We start from the raw sequence: 19,341 nt of genomic DNA, 5'->3' as shown, positions 1-19,341 counted from the left end.
CAAGAACAATACTCTCAGGAGCTAAAGGCTGGCCCTTACAGAATCTTCCATGGGTATCTTTGCTTTGACAGGCTTTGAAAACCTAACAGAGATCAATAATTAAGGCAGAAAACTGAGTTCAAATGGAGATCTATTTCAAACCTCGATAACAAAAAATGAGATGGAATCTGAATGATCAATTCAGAGTGTACTGAAAATATAGGCAACTCATGATTGCCTTACCTGCTGGTTTACTGACTTTTACTTGGCTTGCTTGGTAGATAGAAAGGACATTTCCTATGGAGTTAAACTGTTAACCGTGTTGTAGTCAAGTAGTTGACTGTGGCTTTGTTGACAGTTCTGCTTCATCTATTTACTTCATATGCTGGGAAGCTTTTTGAAACAAACTCTTCAGGTCTCTCAGGAAGAGGAGAGGGCAAAACCTGCACGAAGCTATTATTGGTAGGTTAAAGGTCTGGGTTAAGCAGGAAGGCTGGACAATTCTAGTCAGTCCTCTGACTGCTTCGGAATCATGTCTCCACACTTGATCTTGCCATCTCAGACTCTCGACATACCCACTACAAAACAGCAAAGCATACTGCAAAGCCTAAGCCGCACAGGGGAAAAATGTTCTAACGTTTTCTGTGCAGAGCTCTGAATTTGAGTTCAGCGGATTTAAAACAGTAGCTACGCTGTGCAATGGCCTACAGGGAGGTAGTGTTTAATTTTACTTTTGCATTACTATGCTGTTAAAAAATAGCTTGGCATCTTAAGGCTTTCACACACTTCCAACATAGCTTCAAGAGAGCTGTTACTCTAAGTTCATCTACGCAGGGTTACCTCCCATGTAAGCACGCCCACATATCACCCGTACACGAGAGCGCAGTCAGGCTAGCCCACTAGCAGGCTGGGGTACACTCTGTGTTCTCTGGTTGATGAAGTGACATTTCTTTTTGTACTGTGTGAGCAAAGCCACTGTGAAGAATGTTCATTCCCATCATATCTGCTTGTTAATTCCTTCCAGCCTACAGCTCTTGTTTTACGCTTTCTGGCCATTTACTCCATAATTTCTTGTCTTGAAGTTCTCTATGAGACTACAGAAGATACAAGAGGGCACATGTGATGTATGTCAGGTGGGTGGGAAACCTCATATATGAGACTCTGTTAAAGGTGTGAGCCAGCTCCCAGCTTTTAACAGTCTCTTTCTTTTTCAAAACTCTTTGTTCTTCTAAAATCACCTCTTTGTAATAGATTCTGGGCTGCTAACACCCATTCAAACCCACCAGCCGCTCTGCAGGAGAAAGATGTGGCAGTCTGCTTCCCTAAAGGTTTACAGCCTTGGAAACTCTAGGAGGCAGTTCTACTCTGTCCTACAGGGTCACCATGAGTTGGAATTGACTCGATGGCAATGGGTTTGGTTTAGAATACAAATTCTACTATAGATTAATAACAAATAAGCATATGATGGGAGGTAAGTATGTTATTACATTTAAGTGCTATTAAAATTTTCAAATCAGTTCGCAAAATATCAAAATCAAATCAAACTTAAGAGCAGTTGATGAGCACTTTTGGCTCTTGGCTGGTGCAAATGGTTTACACTCAACTACCAACCTAAAGGTTGGTGATGGGAACCTACCCAATGGTGCGACAGAAGAAAGGGATCCACGTCCATATAGATTACCACCAAGAAAACCCGAAGAAGCAGTTCTACTACAAAACACATGGACTTGCCAGGAGTTGGAATCAACTCAACGGTGACTAGTTTTTTTTTTTTTTTTTTGGTTAATGAGCATCTAAAAAATTAATGAGCTTATAAAACCAAAACACAACAAAAATGAGGAAAGTGAAGCACGTCTTTTTCCCCCCTCAAGTTCTAGCAGCCTATATGATTTGAACAAGTGAAGCATCTGAACTTGGCATTATAATTTTACACAATTTGCAAGTATCTCAGAAACGCTGCCTCTCTACCGTTAAACTAAAGAAACACTGTACTTTCGGGTTATTTCAGATCTCCCAGCTGTTTACTCTCAGAAGATTATCTTCTTTAGGAGGTTGATTAGCGCCTCTATAATGAGCTTTGGAAAGGGGTTCCTCCCTATTCAAGGTATTAATAGCAGTTTAGACACTTAAGAGATACTTCCTGGTCCATTGTATAAATATACCTTGAAATGAAAGCTGTAACATTTTTGCCCTAAAAGAAAGCTCTGTGGGTTGGTTGTATAGGGTTAGGAAAATCTACCATGATAAATTTACTCACTGTCTGCTTTACAAAGTGGTGTATATGTATACGCAGTATCTTGATTTACACTTTATCAGGATCTCCAGTGATTTTCCTTCCATACTCGGAAAAGCATTATCAATGGATTTATAAAACCCCACAACTGTAGTTCTATATACCTCAGTTCTAGTCTTCTAATATTTACACCATTTTAAAACGAGAAGTGAATATGCAGGAAGAGGAAGTATGCTAAAACTTTAGTCTTGGCTTTTCCTTTATTAAGACTTAGGTAACTGTTCTGTTTAACTTCCTTTAAATCATATCTCCATACTAACCTTCCTTTTTTAAAAACAGGGTGAAGATAAAAGGTGTTTCCTCTTTCGCTCACCGTGAAAAGCAGAAACAAACTGAAAGCCTGAGAACATATTGTCTCCAATAAAAATGGCTACATTAAAACACAGCCTTGAACAAAAAAAATTCAAAGTTGTAGAAAATACTACAACCAGGTTGACTCAATTGACACTTAATATGGTACACTTAACCAGGACACTCTACCTAATGCAAGGTAGCACTTGCCAGTTACAGCAAGGCAGCCTCAGACTCAGATACCTGTCTTACGTATGTTTCAGTTACTTTGCCAATGTGAAATGTGCCAAAATGCTTTACCTATTTTTTTTTTTTTTTAAATATAGTAGTCATTTTCTAAATGTGCTATTAAAAAATGAGACATACGGTCTAAATGGTACAAGTATAGTTAAGGGAATAATAGGATGGAATGCCAGAAATGTGGCCTGTTCTGGAAAATCCAGGACACACGGTTGTCATTTGAGCAAAGACGTGTGCTCTGTGCTGTGGAAACAGAAGTCAATGAGAGGGTCTCTGGTGTAAAAAGAACATGTTTATCGCCATGCTATCTGCTGGATCACCGGTGTTTTGGAATAAATGTTGGTTCTTCAAGTCTTTTTCTCCTTTACTGTCTTCACCAGACTTTCACCATATCCTGCCCTTTAATGATGGCATTCAAATGTCATTCTGTCAGGAATAAATAAAGCCCCACTTCTCTGCCCAACATAGAATCATGCATAGCAAACCACCTTAAAACAAAACAAAACAAACCCGTTCCTGTCAGGTTGATTCCGACTCATAGCGAACTTAAGAACAGACTAGAACTGCCCCATAAAGTTTCCAAGGAGCACCTGGTGGATTCAAACTGGCGACCTTTTGGTTAGCAGCCAAACTCCTAACCACTACGCCACCAAATTTTCCTTAACCACCTTAGGTAACATTAATCACCCTGCCTAATAAAGATTATAACTAGATCACGATAGATAGGGTGTCACTTCAAATCAAGAATCTAAATCTAAATTTTAATTGGTCAGTGTACACTAGAATTTAAAATTCCTTTATTTTGCAAACAGTCTTCTCTGGCCTGAACTTTCTATATATTCTCACAGATTTTAATAAAGACTTCAAAATAGCCATCCTCAGCAAGAATACACCATCTTTCATATTAAAATAATTTGCAAGGATCATTGGAGGACTGCCAGCTGGTTCAAGTGTCCACAGCAACAGAAAAGGGACAGTTCTCTAAGGGACTGCACCTGTGTATTCAGGCTTTCAGAGTGCTTCCCACTGCGTCTCTTTTGCTGACAGGTAAACGTGTGACCTTAAATCCGTGCAGCCGCTATACAGATCATGCTGTTGAAGGTTATTAATCCACCAATGGATATATAACCTTCGTTGGTTGACTAATGTGCTTCAGTTGCAACGATTTTTTTTAAGTATGCAACTATCTCCATCTTTTTCCTTCCCCTATTTTTAGCCAAAGAAATACTCTCTAAAAACAAAACACTCAAAATGTAGAAAATTCACCATCAACCTTTCCCATATTTAGATCTTAATAATCGAATATATATAACTTAATGTCCAGTAAAAAAAAAAATTTTTTTTTGTAATGTCCAGTGAGATTAGCAGTAACAGGCATATGATAAAGCAATACTGTAAAAATTCCACACAAACACAAAAAAAAGTATTCTAGGTTGTTACTCCAGGTTCCTTAAATTTTTGTCTTTATGAGTACCTTCAGGTATTATACCCTTTATTGTTTTCATTCTTGGCCATTATCTTAATGAAGCATAAACTTTTTTTTTTAAAACCTAATGAACATTTTTTTTGTCAAACTGTTAATGTACTCCTTACTCAAAAATAACTGATCACTGTATGAGAATAAAATCTGAACCACTGTACCAGAAAGAAAGCATATCTCTCTATTTTTCAAGTTGTGTATTAATTTAATTTTGGATTCTTTATAGTGAAAAATTTGTCCTGACAGCAGACGATTAGGCCAAACGTTACTTCACGTAACCAAAACTCCTTCAGAGGGCACAGTGCAGTGGCTAAAAGCACTGACTTGGTACCTAACCTACCTGGACTTAGCACCTAACCTACTTCGATTCCAATCCTGATTCTATCACTGACCAGCTGGGAACCCTGGCCAAGTTACTTGTTATTCCACGCCTCAGCTTTCTCATCTGCAGAGCTGTGCTAACGGTACTTCCTAGGGATGTTTTGGGGATGTCATGGAATGAGACTTATCAGATCAATAACAGCTAACACATAATTCTTGTGATACATGCACGGCTAAATTAACAAATATAAACAGACAGCATGACAGAATTGACTGCAAGCAATTTTTAATGGTAGCACAATAGGGGAAGGGCATTTACTCTTCGCAGGTAAAACTACAAATTTAATTCATCTGTCATTTCAGGAGTCCACCTACCAGAAACAAATTTTAAAAACTTGTAAGTAACATGTTACTGTTATTACATACCATTGGGTTGCTTCCAACTCATAGAGACCCTACAGGACAGAGCAGAGCCCCACAGGGTTTTCCTGGCTGTAATCTTTACAGGAGCAGATCACTTCATCTTTTCTCCCTCAAAGCCGATAGGCAGGTTCGAACTGCCAACCTTTTGGGTAACAGCTGAGCACTTAACAACCATCTCATCACCAAGGCTCCTGTTAACGGTTAGTGAATGCTAAATCTGACGGTTTGATAACAGCTCTGCACATCCGGTACTAATGCAGGATATTTTATAGTCTCATTAAATAGGAAAATAAAATGAAAAAGTTATTTTAATGTATGTAATTACTTCCACATATATATTGAAGTAGCAAATTAAAACATGCAAAGTAGAAAATAAAGCTGGGCCATTCAAATAGATATTGCTTTATAATTTTAAGATCAAATAAATTTTCCTAATAACAGGAAGTAATTAAAATTACGTAAGGGCAATATGGGTGAATAAATTTTGAAATGAGAGTTCTTAATTTAATTATTTTCTTATTATTATGGAATGATATTTATAATAATCTGTAGATATGTCCAGAGAGGCTGGATTTCTCCGGCATACAACGTTAAACGTAGAACTGCACTGTACAATTTAGTAGCCATATGTGGCAAATTAAATTTAAATTAATGAAAATCAAATAAAACTAAAAAGTATATCACCAGCCACGCTTCAGGCTCTCAGTAGCCAAATGTGGCTGGTTAGTGGTTACTATATTGGACAGCCAGAAACCCAGTGGGCAGATAATACATACCAGTCATTGCAGAAAGGTTCACTGACCAGCACCACTACAGATAGCAATGGATTGGCTTATTAATCACACTTAACCGAAGTCTTAGCTAACAGGCCTACCTCTTGTCCAAACAAATTCTTTTTATGAAATTTGCAAAAAGGAGCAGGCTTTTGCCTCCTTTTCTAAATGTTTAAGAGGATGAAAAAGGAAGGGGAATGGGCCAAGTCTCACATCAGAAAACCGGCCACCAAGGAATAGAAAACTTGCTGAGGTCCTCAAAGCCATTGCTGGGTACTCACGTGGCCGGGGAGCAGGGGGCCCAGTGGCCGGGAGGGCTCCTCTTCAGGGTTACATTTCCTCACTAGGGGAGGGGTCCCCATGTGGGACCTTCACACTGGTGGGACCTTCCCCATTATGGGGCTGGGGTTCCTGCCAGTGAAAAACGGGAAATTTCATTGTTAGCCAGTTTTGAAACTTTCCCCCTTTGAGATATTTAAAAAACACTGCTTACTGGATTATTTGGCTAATTCAAAGCAGGATTATATGAGGCTGATTCTTAGAACTGATTAACCATGATGTATGGCTGATTCTACCTGTCCCTCAGACCCCAAGAAAAATAACCTGCAGCATTGTTGGAACCATGGTTAGAATCTTAGATCTAATCCCATACTGAAAAGATCAGATTGAACTAGGTAATGGTCTTTCCAATTAAGATAAAAACAAAAAATTAGGATACTTGTCCTTTAATTATCAGTAATTGGTAGTGTTGAAAAAGCAATATAATCAAATGTCACAAAAACCTCCCAAAGTTCCACAGCTTCTCATTCTCATCGCATCCAAACTTTTTAAAAAGATTTGAAAATGAGGAGCAAATGCTGGAATTCTACCCACTTACGTCTCATGGCCAATCTGGGCTTTGGTCTGATGGTGATGAAACCGTCAAAAGAAATCAGGATCTATTGTTGTTTTTCCAAACAAATTTTAAGAAATCCAGGTAAGCAGTTTGTTGATCTCTAAAATTGTGGCTAACAATAAAAATCCCCCAGGATCCCTTCATTCACTAAATGTCTTTCACTTGTACAAGCTGAGCATTTTTGTTGTTTTGACCGTAAGCTGCACGTTTACAAGGGAAAACAATCGGTATTATTTCTACTGACATTGTGGAACCCCTTAATAGTCCCCAAGTCCCCCCAGTTTAAACTCTTTGCAGCATATCTTTGGGCAGTCTAGGGAAGAGGCCCACAGAACCCTGAGGGTTCTTCTAGATGACTACTGCCTAACACATCACACCTAAAAAGCACCGAAATGATTAGAAAATTTAAATTTGTGGTGAACTCTGAGGAGATGTAGGAAAAATAAACAGAAAGTAGCTGTCGCACTAAAAGTCAAGACATTATTTTTTTCCTACCGGGTCTCACAGGTCCTGGCTCTGCTTGACTTGCTCCCCTAATCTCCTGGGTTGCAGCTTTCCCCTTTAATCTCTTGTAATTATCTATGCTTCCAGACAGCAATTTAGAGGTCAGGTTACTATAAAATGCACTTCTCTATACATAGTGGTGGCCCAGTGGTGAAGAGCTCAGCTGCTCACCAAAAGGTCAGCAGTTTGAATCCACCAGCTGCTTGCTGGAAAGCCTATGGGGCAGTTCTACTCTGTCCTATAGGGTCACTGAGTTGGAATTGCCTCGATGGCAACAGGTTTGATTTGGTTTGGTATGGTATATGTACTACAATGGGGATGGGGGGTGGAGTAAGGAATCAAAAGCCAGAAATGGTATTTTACACAAAATTAGATGACACATTTTTGTACAAATTGTATCAACTTTCAATTTGTAACAGAAATATTATTTCATATAGTTAGATGGTATTTAGAACCCAATTACTTAATATAACTGAGTTTTAATGTTTTCCACAACATCTAATATTATTCTGATTAGCTTCCTGTCAGAATCCTTATAGTGGGCCACACGTAAGAAATACTAATTTAGTGGGTTATTCCTAATTGTATTTACAATGTCATTTATAGCAAGAAAATTTGGCTTAGCTGCTGCTGGGCAAAGGAAGAGTGTGAAAATTAGATTTTTGATAACATCAGAGTGAAAGTAGTTCTAGAGTATACAGTCAAACAAAAACATTGCCAAAGACATAAAAACAAAGACTGACGTCAAACATCAAAGATGGGCACACCTTTCAGATGCTGGCCAAAGTTCCCAGGGATGGAAGTGAAATGCTTCATGGCCAGGGCTTCATTCTGAAAAGATTATGAGGTCACTGACCCAGGCGGAAGGAACCCTGGTGGTGTGGTGATTAAGGTGCTTGGCTGCTAACTGAAAGGCTGCCGGTTCGAACCCACCAGCCACACCGCAGAAGAAAGATGTGGCAGTCTGCTTCCATAAAGGTTACAATCTTGGAAACCCTATGGGGCAGTTCTACTCTGTCCTATAAGATCGCAGTGAGTTGGAATCCACTCGAAGGCAGTGAGTTTGGTTTGGTTTTTGACCCAGGCAGGCCCAGTCAAAATTAAATTCTGGTAGATTTCCTGTCTACCGAGAAACGCTCTGATATTCACAGATAAGGACTCCTTTACAATTGACATATCCATTTAAAAGAAAATGCCTTAGGTTATAGAGTTTTTAAAAATAGAAACATTCCTGTGAACACTGATTTGCTATTCACTTTACTATATAGTCAAAATTTTCCTATAACCTTTCTTTAGAATCATACCCTTCAGAGAAAGGGACAAAACTGTGTAACACTATATACAATGCTCTGTTCCAAATTCTAAGATAATTCCTTATACAACTTACATTATCTTAAGAATAGCGAAGCCACCACGCATAGTAACACAAGTTTCCTCCTCCCCAAAGGCATGTGCGGAGGGGCTGAAATCTAGCTAGTGCTCCCCCACCAGGCTTTACAACCATTGGCAAGGGTCTTGTGACCTGGAGAAAAAAATGCCTTTTTCTAATTCACACAAAATACCATATGCACCTTATTTTATTGGCCACTAGGAAAGAAAAAGCTTACCAAATGAAGTTACAATGTAGTGAATCCTTATCACATAAAATGATTTCATACATATTGAAAGGGCTCTCTCGATAAGTATAATATTGATAGATGATAAAATACATCACTCTTGAGCACAAAAGAGTAAGGTTATATAAGCAAAACAAAATCAAATGAACCAATTACTAAAACCTTGTCACATTCAGAGTCCTGCTCTCCTGAATCACTTTTCAGCCCAGGGATGGCTGTTTTTTCACACAGTCTAGTCTTCTGTGCCATCACGAGCACCGTTGATGCCGCAATGCCACGTAGCTGGAAACAGTGCTCCGCTATTGCCTCTGGAATTTTCTTTCAAGCTGCTGACACAATTTTTGCAAGTTGTTTGTGCATGCACAGGCAATAACAATTAACTCACAACAGCTACCTGGCCAAAAGTGATTATTTCAGAAATGTTAAAATACAGAAAAAAATATGCTTCTTAGAACTGATGAGAAACATTAGGGTCCCTGATGTTGGGCCAAAATGCTGTTTCACTTTCTTTCATCCATCCAACAATTCATTAATTCCTCAAATATGGATTAATCTCCTAATCCGTGACCTAAGCACTAAACTAGGGCTGCAGCAGTGTACAAAACTGGTAAGGACATTGCCCTCGAGGAACTTGTGGAGAGGCTTATGGAGCCTATGACAAGCCCTAAAAGAGAACTCACAATGCAGATCCCTGGAGTTCTGTGGCAGAGGACTATCTGTTTAAAAAATAACTCTTAGTATGTTGGAGTAGTCCTTGCTCGGCTGCTAACCCAAAGGTGGGAGGTCAGAGTGCACCCAGAGGCACCTAGGAAGAAAGACTCGACAGTCTTCTTCCAAAAAATCAGCCACTGAAAGCCCTATGGAATTAGATATGACAACAAAATCTTGAGCAGGGAAAGACAAAATAGGTAAATAGGACCTCACAAAAATTAAATACTTCTATACATCAGAAAGGAAGGGTGACAATAGGCATATCACCTTACAATCTATTGGTCTCATCATGTACTCTTTCTCAAAGAAACAGCTGGCCCAATCAGTAGGTGGAGTGGCCTGTAAAGGGTCAGCTCAGGAGACAGCTTGAAGACAATGTCCTGCAGAGCTGAAGCACCACCATCCGAGCTGCGGTGTCTGCACTGAAGCAGTGGCCAATATATGGCGCTGTTATCACTAGCTAGGATGAAAGCAGAAACACCTCTCATCATCATCACTCCCAGTGGCCCACGTGCAGAATTTCTGTTTCCCATCTGTGCAATTTCAGGCTCTGCCAAGTTAGAGATCCCAGGGGATATGTAAGAGTTCCACTAAACTTGAACTTCTGGCTACCATCTGAACACTCTGGGCTCTTCATGCCAAAATATCAAGAAGAAAGGGGAGCCAGGTTACTGCTGGGGATATTCAATCCTGATTACCACAAGCAGCACAGGCTATACATAACGGGGGAAGGAGGACTCTGTCCAGAACTCAGTGGATTCACTGGGGGTTCTCTTGGTGTTTCCATAGCCAGTGGTAACAGTGAATGAGAAATTTCAGCAACTATAGCCCAACAAGAGCGAGGCAACCAAGGGCTCAGGCACTTGAAAGATGACAGTCTGTGTCACCTTGGCACACAAGCAATCCAAGTCATGCAAAAAACACACAAAAAATCTAGCCCTGGTGAAGGAGATCTAGAATAGGTAGTAGAAGGAGATGATGGCTGTCAGTTAATAGTCCCAGGTAGAAATGCAGCTTGTTTCACTAACTCTGTTGCCTTGAGTCATTCAGAGATTATGTAGGGGGGTTCCACCTCGAAGTGGACTGGGTTACTGATTGAACTTGTACTTCTGATCTCAGGGAAGAAGTGAGGGCATCTTATTCTCACAAAAAAATGGAGGTCTCGTGTTGTACGGGAGCTAGATATAACATAGGGCATAAGTGGATCTGAGTGGTAAAAAGGATATATTATACTGGACACCTTTTATGTATCACTTCAAATCCTCTTGGCTCACTTGTGTCTTATTCCAGGTGTCCCACCAGCACCAACTCCACACAGGTATAACTGGACGGTGCACTGTCTTGTGCCCCAGGGGAACATCTTCCCTCCCACTATACGGCATCTGTGTTGACTCCACTTTGGATTTCCACTCGCACACCACCACATAAACTATCTCATGGAGGAGTTCAAGTCCTGTAGAATGAAACTTTGATGGACGGGAGACAGAAACTAGTGGAAAAATTCATCCTTCTTTCTCCCCCCAGCCACAGTCTTATGACACAGTTTATACGGTATTTCCAGGTACGATCCTGAAGGTCTAAGCAGTGGCAGATAGCTCAATAATTTGTCCTTGTATTGGTTCTGCATTCTTCCAAACAACTTTCTCCTTGTCTCTCACTCTACTTCCAGGAATGGTATTCCCTAATAAACTCACAGCACACACATCCCTCTGCTTCATGCTCCTCTTTCTGGGAAATCTAAGCTAAGACGGACCTGATAGTCTGTGGTACCTTTACAATACAAGGAGTCATGTTCTTTTGGAGCTCAGAGGTGGTAAGTGAAGCCACAGACAGAGATGAGCTCACTTAGAGAGAGGAAAAGAGAAGAAGGTCTAACACCTGGCCCATGAATGGCCAGGAGGAGGATAAAGGCCAGAAAAGAAGACTGTGGGGTGGTCAGAGAGGAAGGTGAGGAACTGGAAATCATTGTTTTTATTGCAGAGGAGTTTAGTGGAGCACCCAAGAAATACATATCTAAGGAGTTGTTGCTTTTTAATTACTAAATTTGGTCAGATCCTGTTATGGGTATTTGATACCATGCATCATCAAAGAAAATTAAATAATATGCAAATGTCAGCACGGTGGAGAAAGTTTTCTCAAACCACATTTCTCTGAGGGGAAACCCCAGGCAGAACTGTGCGAGAGTGGAAGACTCCCGTAACCAGATACCAGACTCTCTGCTCTATGCCTCTGAGGCGGGTGGGGGGGGGGGGGGCATACTGGAGGCCAATACAGACTGAGGAGAGGAGGATCTGGCTGACTAACTTATTAATTTACAAAATTCTTCCCTTTAAAGATTTCTTTTGGATTAAAAAAAGCTTAGCCAACAAAAAAGGGTCATAAGACAAGCTTTTATAATGAGATAATGTAGAAAAAACACATAAAGCTCAGTAACCTGAGTAAGGCACTTCAGTTTGCTACGCTTAAAAGTATACTTCATAGCAAAATCTTCTTCCTCACAGACAGGAAGACGTTAAGAGTTCATAAAAATGTTTTATATGTCTTTATGAGCACTTAGGATCAGAAGCCAAATCTTCCTTCATACTTAGAATTTATCACAGGCTAGAAGGTATGAAATGCCATCCTCTGTTACAAGAAGCTGCACTGTCCTTTGTATTTTTTAATTAATTCTGTACATCTATCAGTGGCAGGGCTTAATTTGTCTTTTACTCTACAAATGTTTTGGCGTTCTTTAGGTCATGAAGACGTCTCTTTAGTTCATTTAGCTTAGTATTAAAAAAAAAAAATCAGTTCTGTCTGATTTTCTGTTTCAGTCAACATTCGTGCTCATTAAATGCCTCAGGAGTGCAGTGTTATGCCAGGTCTTTATTAAAGTGCACGTATGTTCTTTCAGCTTCCAGACAGGTTTTATTTTCATAGCACGCATTACATAGGCCACGTTAGGTCTCGTTATAATTAACAATATAAAAGTCGGAGAGCTAAAATCTAAAGTCAGAGAGCTCACATCTAAATTTATAACCAACAATACAAACACTGGGGAAATGCAATTTACATCACAAAGCAAGGTTTTGTAGTAACATTCTTAACATACTTAAATAAGAAATGTTCTTGAACAAGAATGTCACAGCAATGGTAAATATAACTGTTCCATAGGACCCAACTGGATACTTTTATTTCCTATCATTGCTTTTTGTAAGTAAAAAAAAAAAAAAAAGACATATTTCAATCTTTAGCTCATAATATTGCCTCAGGTATTGTACAATTAACAACTGCCTTTCATAAATAATAGCGTAAAGGTATGCCGAATACACTATAACTTAAAAATAAGATAGGATCAATGATAAAATGAAAAAACTCAAACTCGTTGCCGTCGAGTTGATTCCGACTCCTAGTGATCAATAGGACAGAGCAGAACTGCCCTACAGGGTTTCCAAGAAGCAGCTGGTGGATTCGAACTGCTGATCTTTTGGTGCGCAGCCAAGCTCTTAACCACTGCACCACCAGGGCTCCAGGATCAATAATACCTAGCAGCAACGTTGAGGGCCTGCTTGGGTCACATGAGCATCAGAACCAGTAAGTGGGCCCCTCCTAAGGAAATCTGGGTTTGTCTACCTACTTGGAGATGGTGGCATATCCTCTATGCATCAAGCTTTTCTTCCAGAATTCTCTGATCCATGTTCAAGTAGATGGGTGGTATTCTACTTCACTGACAGGCACTACGACTGCCTGCCAACACCAGAGTGGCTATCAGTTTTCATTCGATGCTTCCGAATCCCCAAATGACACAACACACCAGGTCAAATGACTTCAGTGGCTTTAAAGTCAGCCTAAAAACCCCAGCGCTTTTACACCATGGCTCAGTGTCTAGATAGCCCATTCTCTCTTTAGAATTCCAGCTAAAATGTCAGCAGCAAGAGGTTTTAAAAATAATCTCTAGGTGTTTCAAATTTCTTGTGCTTGTTTCTGCAGATTGCTAACGAGTCTGAAAATAAGCTAGTCTCTCAGGATTTAAATATTCAGCTACAAGGCTGGGAGTCAACAAGAGCCAGTTCCAGGAAGAGCAGGAACTTAGGGGAATGAAATGACAGAAAACGCCTTCGAGACATCAAAAAAAAAAAAAAAAACCAAGTCCAACCAAAACTCAAGCTTTTTATATTTAGTTAAAATCTGAAAACTGCTCTCCTGAAAGTGAAATTTTTCTAAGCAGTATACAAATCAACCTAACTAGACTGAAACATTTAGGCTGATCTTACTTCATCCTTTATCTCAGTATCTCACCAACAACTCTATATCTCAAAGCACTGACAGATTGGTCTGGCTGCCGTGAGCTGTGACCACTTCCTTTCTATCAAGAAACACAATTTTCTCTTTTGATGCTAAAAGATTTTTGTTCATACTATATGAACCTGGGTCTGTTTATATTTTGAAGTGGAAATGTTAACATGGATATAATGCATGTCATTATTTTACATTATATATTTTAAAAAAAGATAAGAATGTTTAGAATTAATAAGTACAGCTTCTCTGGCTCCCTTGGCAACTCGCTGAGAAAAAGTGGGCTTCAATCTTAGGTTAAAAAGAAATTGGGCTACTCATTGAGAGAGCCATGGTCCTTTAGTTACACATCTGGATTGGGGGATGGGATAGGAGATACAAAGCATTTTGGTTGAAGGTGTTAATCTACTAAAACACATTAAAAGTACATCTTTCCATTTTCAAAATCTAGTGTCATATGATGGGAGTTCTAAATTGCTCAAGGGTGTGGGTCAAGACAGCTACTACACGGTAGGCTGGAGAAGGGTCGTTGTAAGTGTATATAATTTGTTCCAGATGTTCCCAGACTTCCTCCCATAATTTCCTGGGGTTTTAGAGGCTTTGGGCAACTAGCCAGCAATGGTTCACTTAAAACTCTAATTCCATTTCCCAGGTCTGCCTTGATCAAAACATTCATCCATGACAATCCCTAGCACAATTCCAGGGTTCAGACCTGGAGGGTAGGGTACCCATGAATTTGGAAGTGTCTCTGGGCACAGGGGCTATGACACACACACTCTGTGTCCCTTTAGTCCTTGGATTCCTGGCATTTGCCAAGTAACATTTTGTGATGGCCAATTAGTAAGGCATTTAGACACCTGGCTTCTTTCTGCAGTGTGCGTGAGGAACCTGCACAGGGGACAGAGTCTCGTGTTTAGAATCTAGAGAAGCTTCTTATGTAAATAACAGGGATTATTTTTTAAAAAACACACATAAAAAGCAAAACATGACAAACTCAATGTCAATAAATAAAAAAACATTTGTTTTGATCAACCGATTTATAAGTATTACTGAGCACCTATTCCAAGTCTTGTATTTTACCCATAATTCCTTGCCAACGAAACCAATTAACACTCAATTATTTGGAGGCAGCAAATCTAATAATATTCATGACTTCCTTAAAATGGAGACAATTGTTAACCATCGTGTGGTGTGGTGAGTATTCAAAAATGCTTGCCAAGTATAGTCTTCGAATAATGAGATAAAGTTGAGGGAAAATTTGTAGCTACGGGGGTAAGTCTGATGACTATACACCTACAGTCATTCGGATTCTTTTATGGTTTCAATCTGAGTATGGTTGAAACCAAATGTTTCAATTAAGCTTCTCTTTTACATTTATATATGAGATGGGTCACATGCAACAATATCTACTTTACTAAATACTTCAAGAATATATCATGCTCCTGATGCATAAAATACAATGAAAAAGAAACATTTAAATTTAAATATTATTTAAGTAAAGAATACATGGCCTAAAACCTGAATGGCTGATTGCCACCAATGCCTATCACAATACTGTAAAATTTACTTAGCACCAACTATTAACAGCTCAAAATCGCCTAACTAGTTAAAGTGCCTGACACATACTTTGAGAATATTTGTTCTTTTTAATTCACACCTTTTCAAACTTAGAAAAAAAAGACAGAAATGTATTCTCTAATTCTGAATACTACTTCTGCTAACTCTTTGTTAAAACCTTCCCCAGGCTTTGATGTTTATAGAATAAAGCCCATGTTTTAGTTCTGGTATCCCAAATACTCCATAATTTGGGCCCCCTCTCTTCAGCCTCATTTTTTCCTGCTCCAGCATGAACAAACCTTTTTTTCTAGACAAACTGAATTCTTGAAACTTCTCAACTCTATGCTTCTAGTTGTTTTCTCTTGCTGAAGCCTGCCTAGGATATCTTTCTTGCTCTTCTCCACTCATTTATGTCCCAGATAAATCAACTTAAAATACTTTAAGGGTAGAGGTGATGGGTCATGTTTATGCTCCCAAGATCTTAGCTCAGACACGGGCACAAAGCAACGCTCTCCAAATATCTGTTGAATTAAACTGACTCTACAGCCAACTCAAGACTCCATAATACTCTGCCCCTCACTGGTCCAACTTGACCATTTCCAGCAACTGATCTTTGGAGCCACTGTGCTCAAACTGCACCCGCTGCCATACTGAGAATGTTTTAAACTTGTTGATTTTATGGCAACTCTGATTTTTTTTTTTTTTTATATATATATATTGATCAAGTAGGTGGTCACTGTCCAGTGTGTAGGGTACAATACTGCCAGGATGCAGAGATGCAAGGCCACCTCTTCTGTGAGAATACACAGTCTACAATACAAGGAAGATCAAGGTCAGTATCAACAAAGAAGAACCAAAAGGACTGTAGAAACCAAAGGAGGAAGATGGTGTGCCTGTTGGAGAGAAACAAGCAAGAGTCTACACAGAGGCTGTGATTTTCACTCAGTTTCATCCTTAAAAGGAAGCTTTCCGTGATAATCCAGGGCCTCAGGGATCTCTCCCTTGTCAGGACGTCTACAACATTTGGTTTACGCTACTACTTTCACCCTTAATGATGATGGTGATGCTGATGATGGGAATTAGAGACTGACTGTTTACTGGGTGCTCACTACATGCCAGGGACTATTACAATTTGTGCTTTACATGTATTGATACATTCAGCTCTCACTACAACCTAACCTATTAAAATATTTCCATTTTGCAGATTAGCAAACTGTGGCACAGAAACATTAAGCACACTGGAAAAATTACACAGGTAGTAAGTGGTTGACCTGGGAACCACTATGCATGGAACAGTCAAAAGGGTCAATTTTTGGTAGCACAGTCAAGGAAGGACTCTTTTGGAGTGAGACCTGAAAGAAGAGAAAATTCTAGACATGTAAATAAGAATGCTATCAAATGGGCCTGTGTGGTTCCTGCTTATCCCTAAGCAGCAGATTTCAGTTCCCTGCCAGCCCATGGAATTACTCAAACAAGGCAATCACATCCAACCTGTGGGAACCAAGGGGAACTCCACACTCTTGAAACTACAAAGCCTGCCTCCCACAGCCCCTGGTTGTTCATTCTGTTCCAGACACAAGGCCCGCGTGGCCCTGTGCGGCAGGCGGTCTTCTTCCCCCATCAGAGAGCATATGTGACTAATTAACTGCAGCAATCTCTTCTGCCCAGGTCGCGTGTCAAGTGTTTGGTCATTCCTATAACCCTTGTGCAGCAATCCCTCCCTCACCCATGGGGTGAAGAGGAGGTGATTAAAACTGCCCCTTACTGCATGTGTGACACAGGCCTCAGGCAAAGCCACTTAAATTTTATCTCCAAGCTTTTTATCCTGAAACAGAGAATTAACAACTTGTTACCTGGTGGCGTGGAAACCCTGGTGGCGTAGTGGCTAAGTGCTACGGCTGCTAACCAAAGGGCGGCAGTTCGAATCAGCCAGGCGCTCCTTGGAAACTCTATGGGGCAGATCTACTCTGTCCTATGGGGTCACTATGAGTCGGAATCGACTTGACGGCAGTGGGTTTTTTTTGGGGTACCTGGGAGTTAACAGTGAGCATTGTGTAAAGTGCCCAGTGCAGCACCAGACCCCCAGCTGATTTTACTAATGCCATTCCTATCCAGTCATCTCCCCCCAGCGCTACAACTATTACTATTGCCTTAAAACACACACAAGTTAAAAATTAATAATTATAAGGTAAGAAATTGGAGGCGGAGATACAAATGACAGAATTGCCAGATTCTGTTTAAAAAAAGCAGTCTGGCTTAATTATTAGAAATAATAACTTCTTTTAATTCCAACCAGCACAAAAACAATAATGAGAAAAACAAGAGTTTTGGGGAAATAACGAAAGTAGGCAAGAAATCAAGCCTGATTTCAAGGGAAATATCTGGTTCTACTGTACTCTGACTCTGTAATACTGGACATACAAATGATGCAATAATTTACAGTCATAAAAGGTCCTTTAATAAGCTAACATTCTGGGTGTAACTGCTTTATTTTACATTTTTTAAAAATCGGATGCTTCACAGAGGGTACCGGGAAAAAATGGTGCTAATAGAGCTTTACCCTGAGAAAATTTTCTTCAGTATTTTTCTTCTTTATCACATCGCAATTGCTACTATTTGTCTGAACACACACACCCCCAATGCACCAGTGTTTCCTGAATTCAGCTGTACATCCTCACGCCTTTCAACTTTTATGTCTTTACCTAATTTATATAAGTTTACATATATGGAGAAGGGAAAAACTATAAAATATATGTCCTACATATAAATTTCATATTAAAATGAAACTGTAGAACTATTAAAAATGGGGGGCCTTATAATATAGTCGAAACTCCTTTGGACACGGTGAGGTGATCCTCTTGGAGAATCTCTTGCGTGTTCAAGATTTTTTACTCTAGATTTTGGCTAGTTTAGTAGAGCTGATGCACAATTGAGTTATTTTGGGGATGCAAACTTTATTTTCTTTAGCATTCCAGCTCAATATTGAAATTTTACTTATTATTACAAAGTTTGAGATAGGCCATAACCCAGGTCATGTTATTTGGTAAGCAGCTGCACGCCACGCCATATCGAGACATCAGTTTTTACGTGTCTTTTAAACATAGCTTCTTGGCTACCACATTCAATAAATATTTAAGCACTAGCTTAAAGAGGATTATTGTCAACACGTTGTAAGAAAATTGCACAGTGGATAAAGCTTGTAATAAAAATAAGCAGAATACCCACTGTTCATATACTATAATTAAGTGTATTAGCTGGTCTCAGAAGCATTAACTTTTGCTCAAACAGCAGTGGTAAGCTATCCAATCTATTAGCTTCAGACAGTGCATATTAGCTACAGACTATTGGAAATCTTTATGTTTGTGTGTTCAAAGAAAATGGTTTCCACTACATTAGAAATAGTTCCATATAATACTGAAGATGTATCTTAAAGGCAAATTAGAAAAAAAGAAAATCTCTCTTTTTCCTTACAAATGAGATTTTTTTTTTTCAATTACCACTCTTAGTCTGTGTGTATTCTTGTAATTTACATCTTGGGGAAAAGCAAGGCACGATGTACTTCTATTAATTAGCTTTTCTCGAGGGATGTAAATTTACAAAAGGAGACCACTGATGAGCTAGATTTTTCTTTTACTCTGATTCTGTTAACTGTCTTTCCCTTGGGCAGAATTGCTTGGGAGTATTAAACAAAGCCATCATTGGGTTCGATGTTTAAAAAAAAAACACACACACAAAGAGAAGCTGTTTTCTTGATTCCTAAATACTACATGATAATTTCAACATTTCAGCTAGCATATATTCTGGTTAGTTACAGCCAGTACAATGCCATCAGCCCGTACAAATCTGCATCAATTTATTTAATAAAATAAAAATGAAGCAATTTACAGTGCCAAACTAGGCTAAAAAAATCACATACATATTTACCGTTGAAACTAGTCCTGAACATGAATCTGCATTACAACATTTCATCAGCTCCTCTAAGA

The 19,341-nt window shown here is 39.4% G+C and overlaps 1 protein-coding gene and 1 long non-coding RNA gene across 3 annotated transcripts in view; both read right to left on the bottom strand.

Moving 5' to 3' along the window:
• Positions 1 to 19,341, bottom strand: part of LOC100669970 (ubiquitin-conjugating enzyme E2 E2) — a 351,147-nt gene that overhangs the window by 129,763 nt on the left and 202,043 nt on the right. The window lies entirely within an intron of this gene.
• Positions 12,714 to 19,341, bottom strand: part of LOC135228759 (uncharacterized) — an 87,219-nt gene continuing 80,591 nt past the window's right edge. For both annotated transcript variants that reach the window (XR_010319585.1, XR_010319586.1), the window contains exon 4: positions 12,714 to 19,341. This exon is cut by the window's right edge and continues 47,541 nt beyond it. This is a non-coding gene — a long non-coding RNA (uncharacterized LOC135228759).

Source organism: Loxodonta africana, chromosome 27, assembly GCF_030014295.1.
Source record: "Loxodonta africana isolate mLoxAfr1 chromosome 27, mLoxAfr1.hap2, whole genome shotgun sequence".
Lineage (NCBI taxonomy): Eukaryota > Metazoa > Chordata > Mammalia > Proboscidea > Elephantidae > Loxodonta > Loxodonta africana.
Note: the sequence above shows the minus strand (reverse complement) of the source record. Positions and strands in the feature narration are given on the sequence as shown.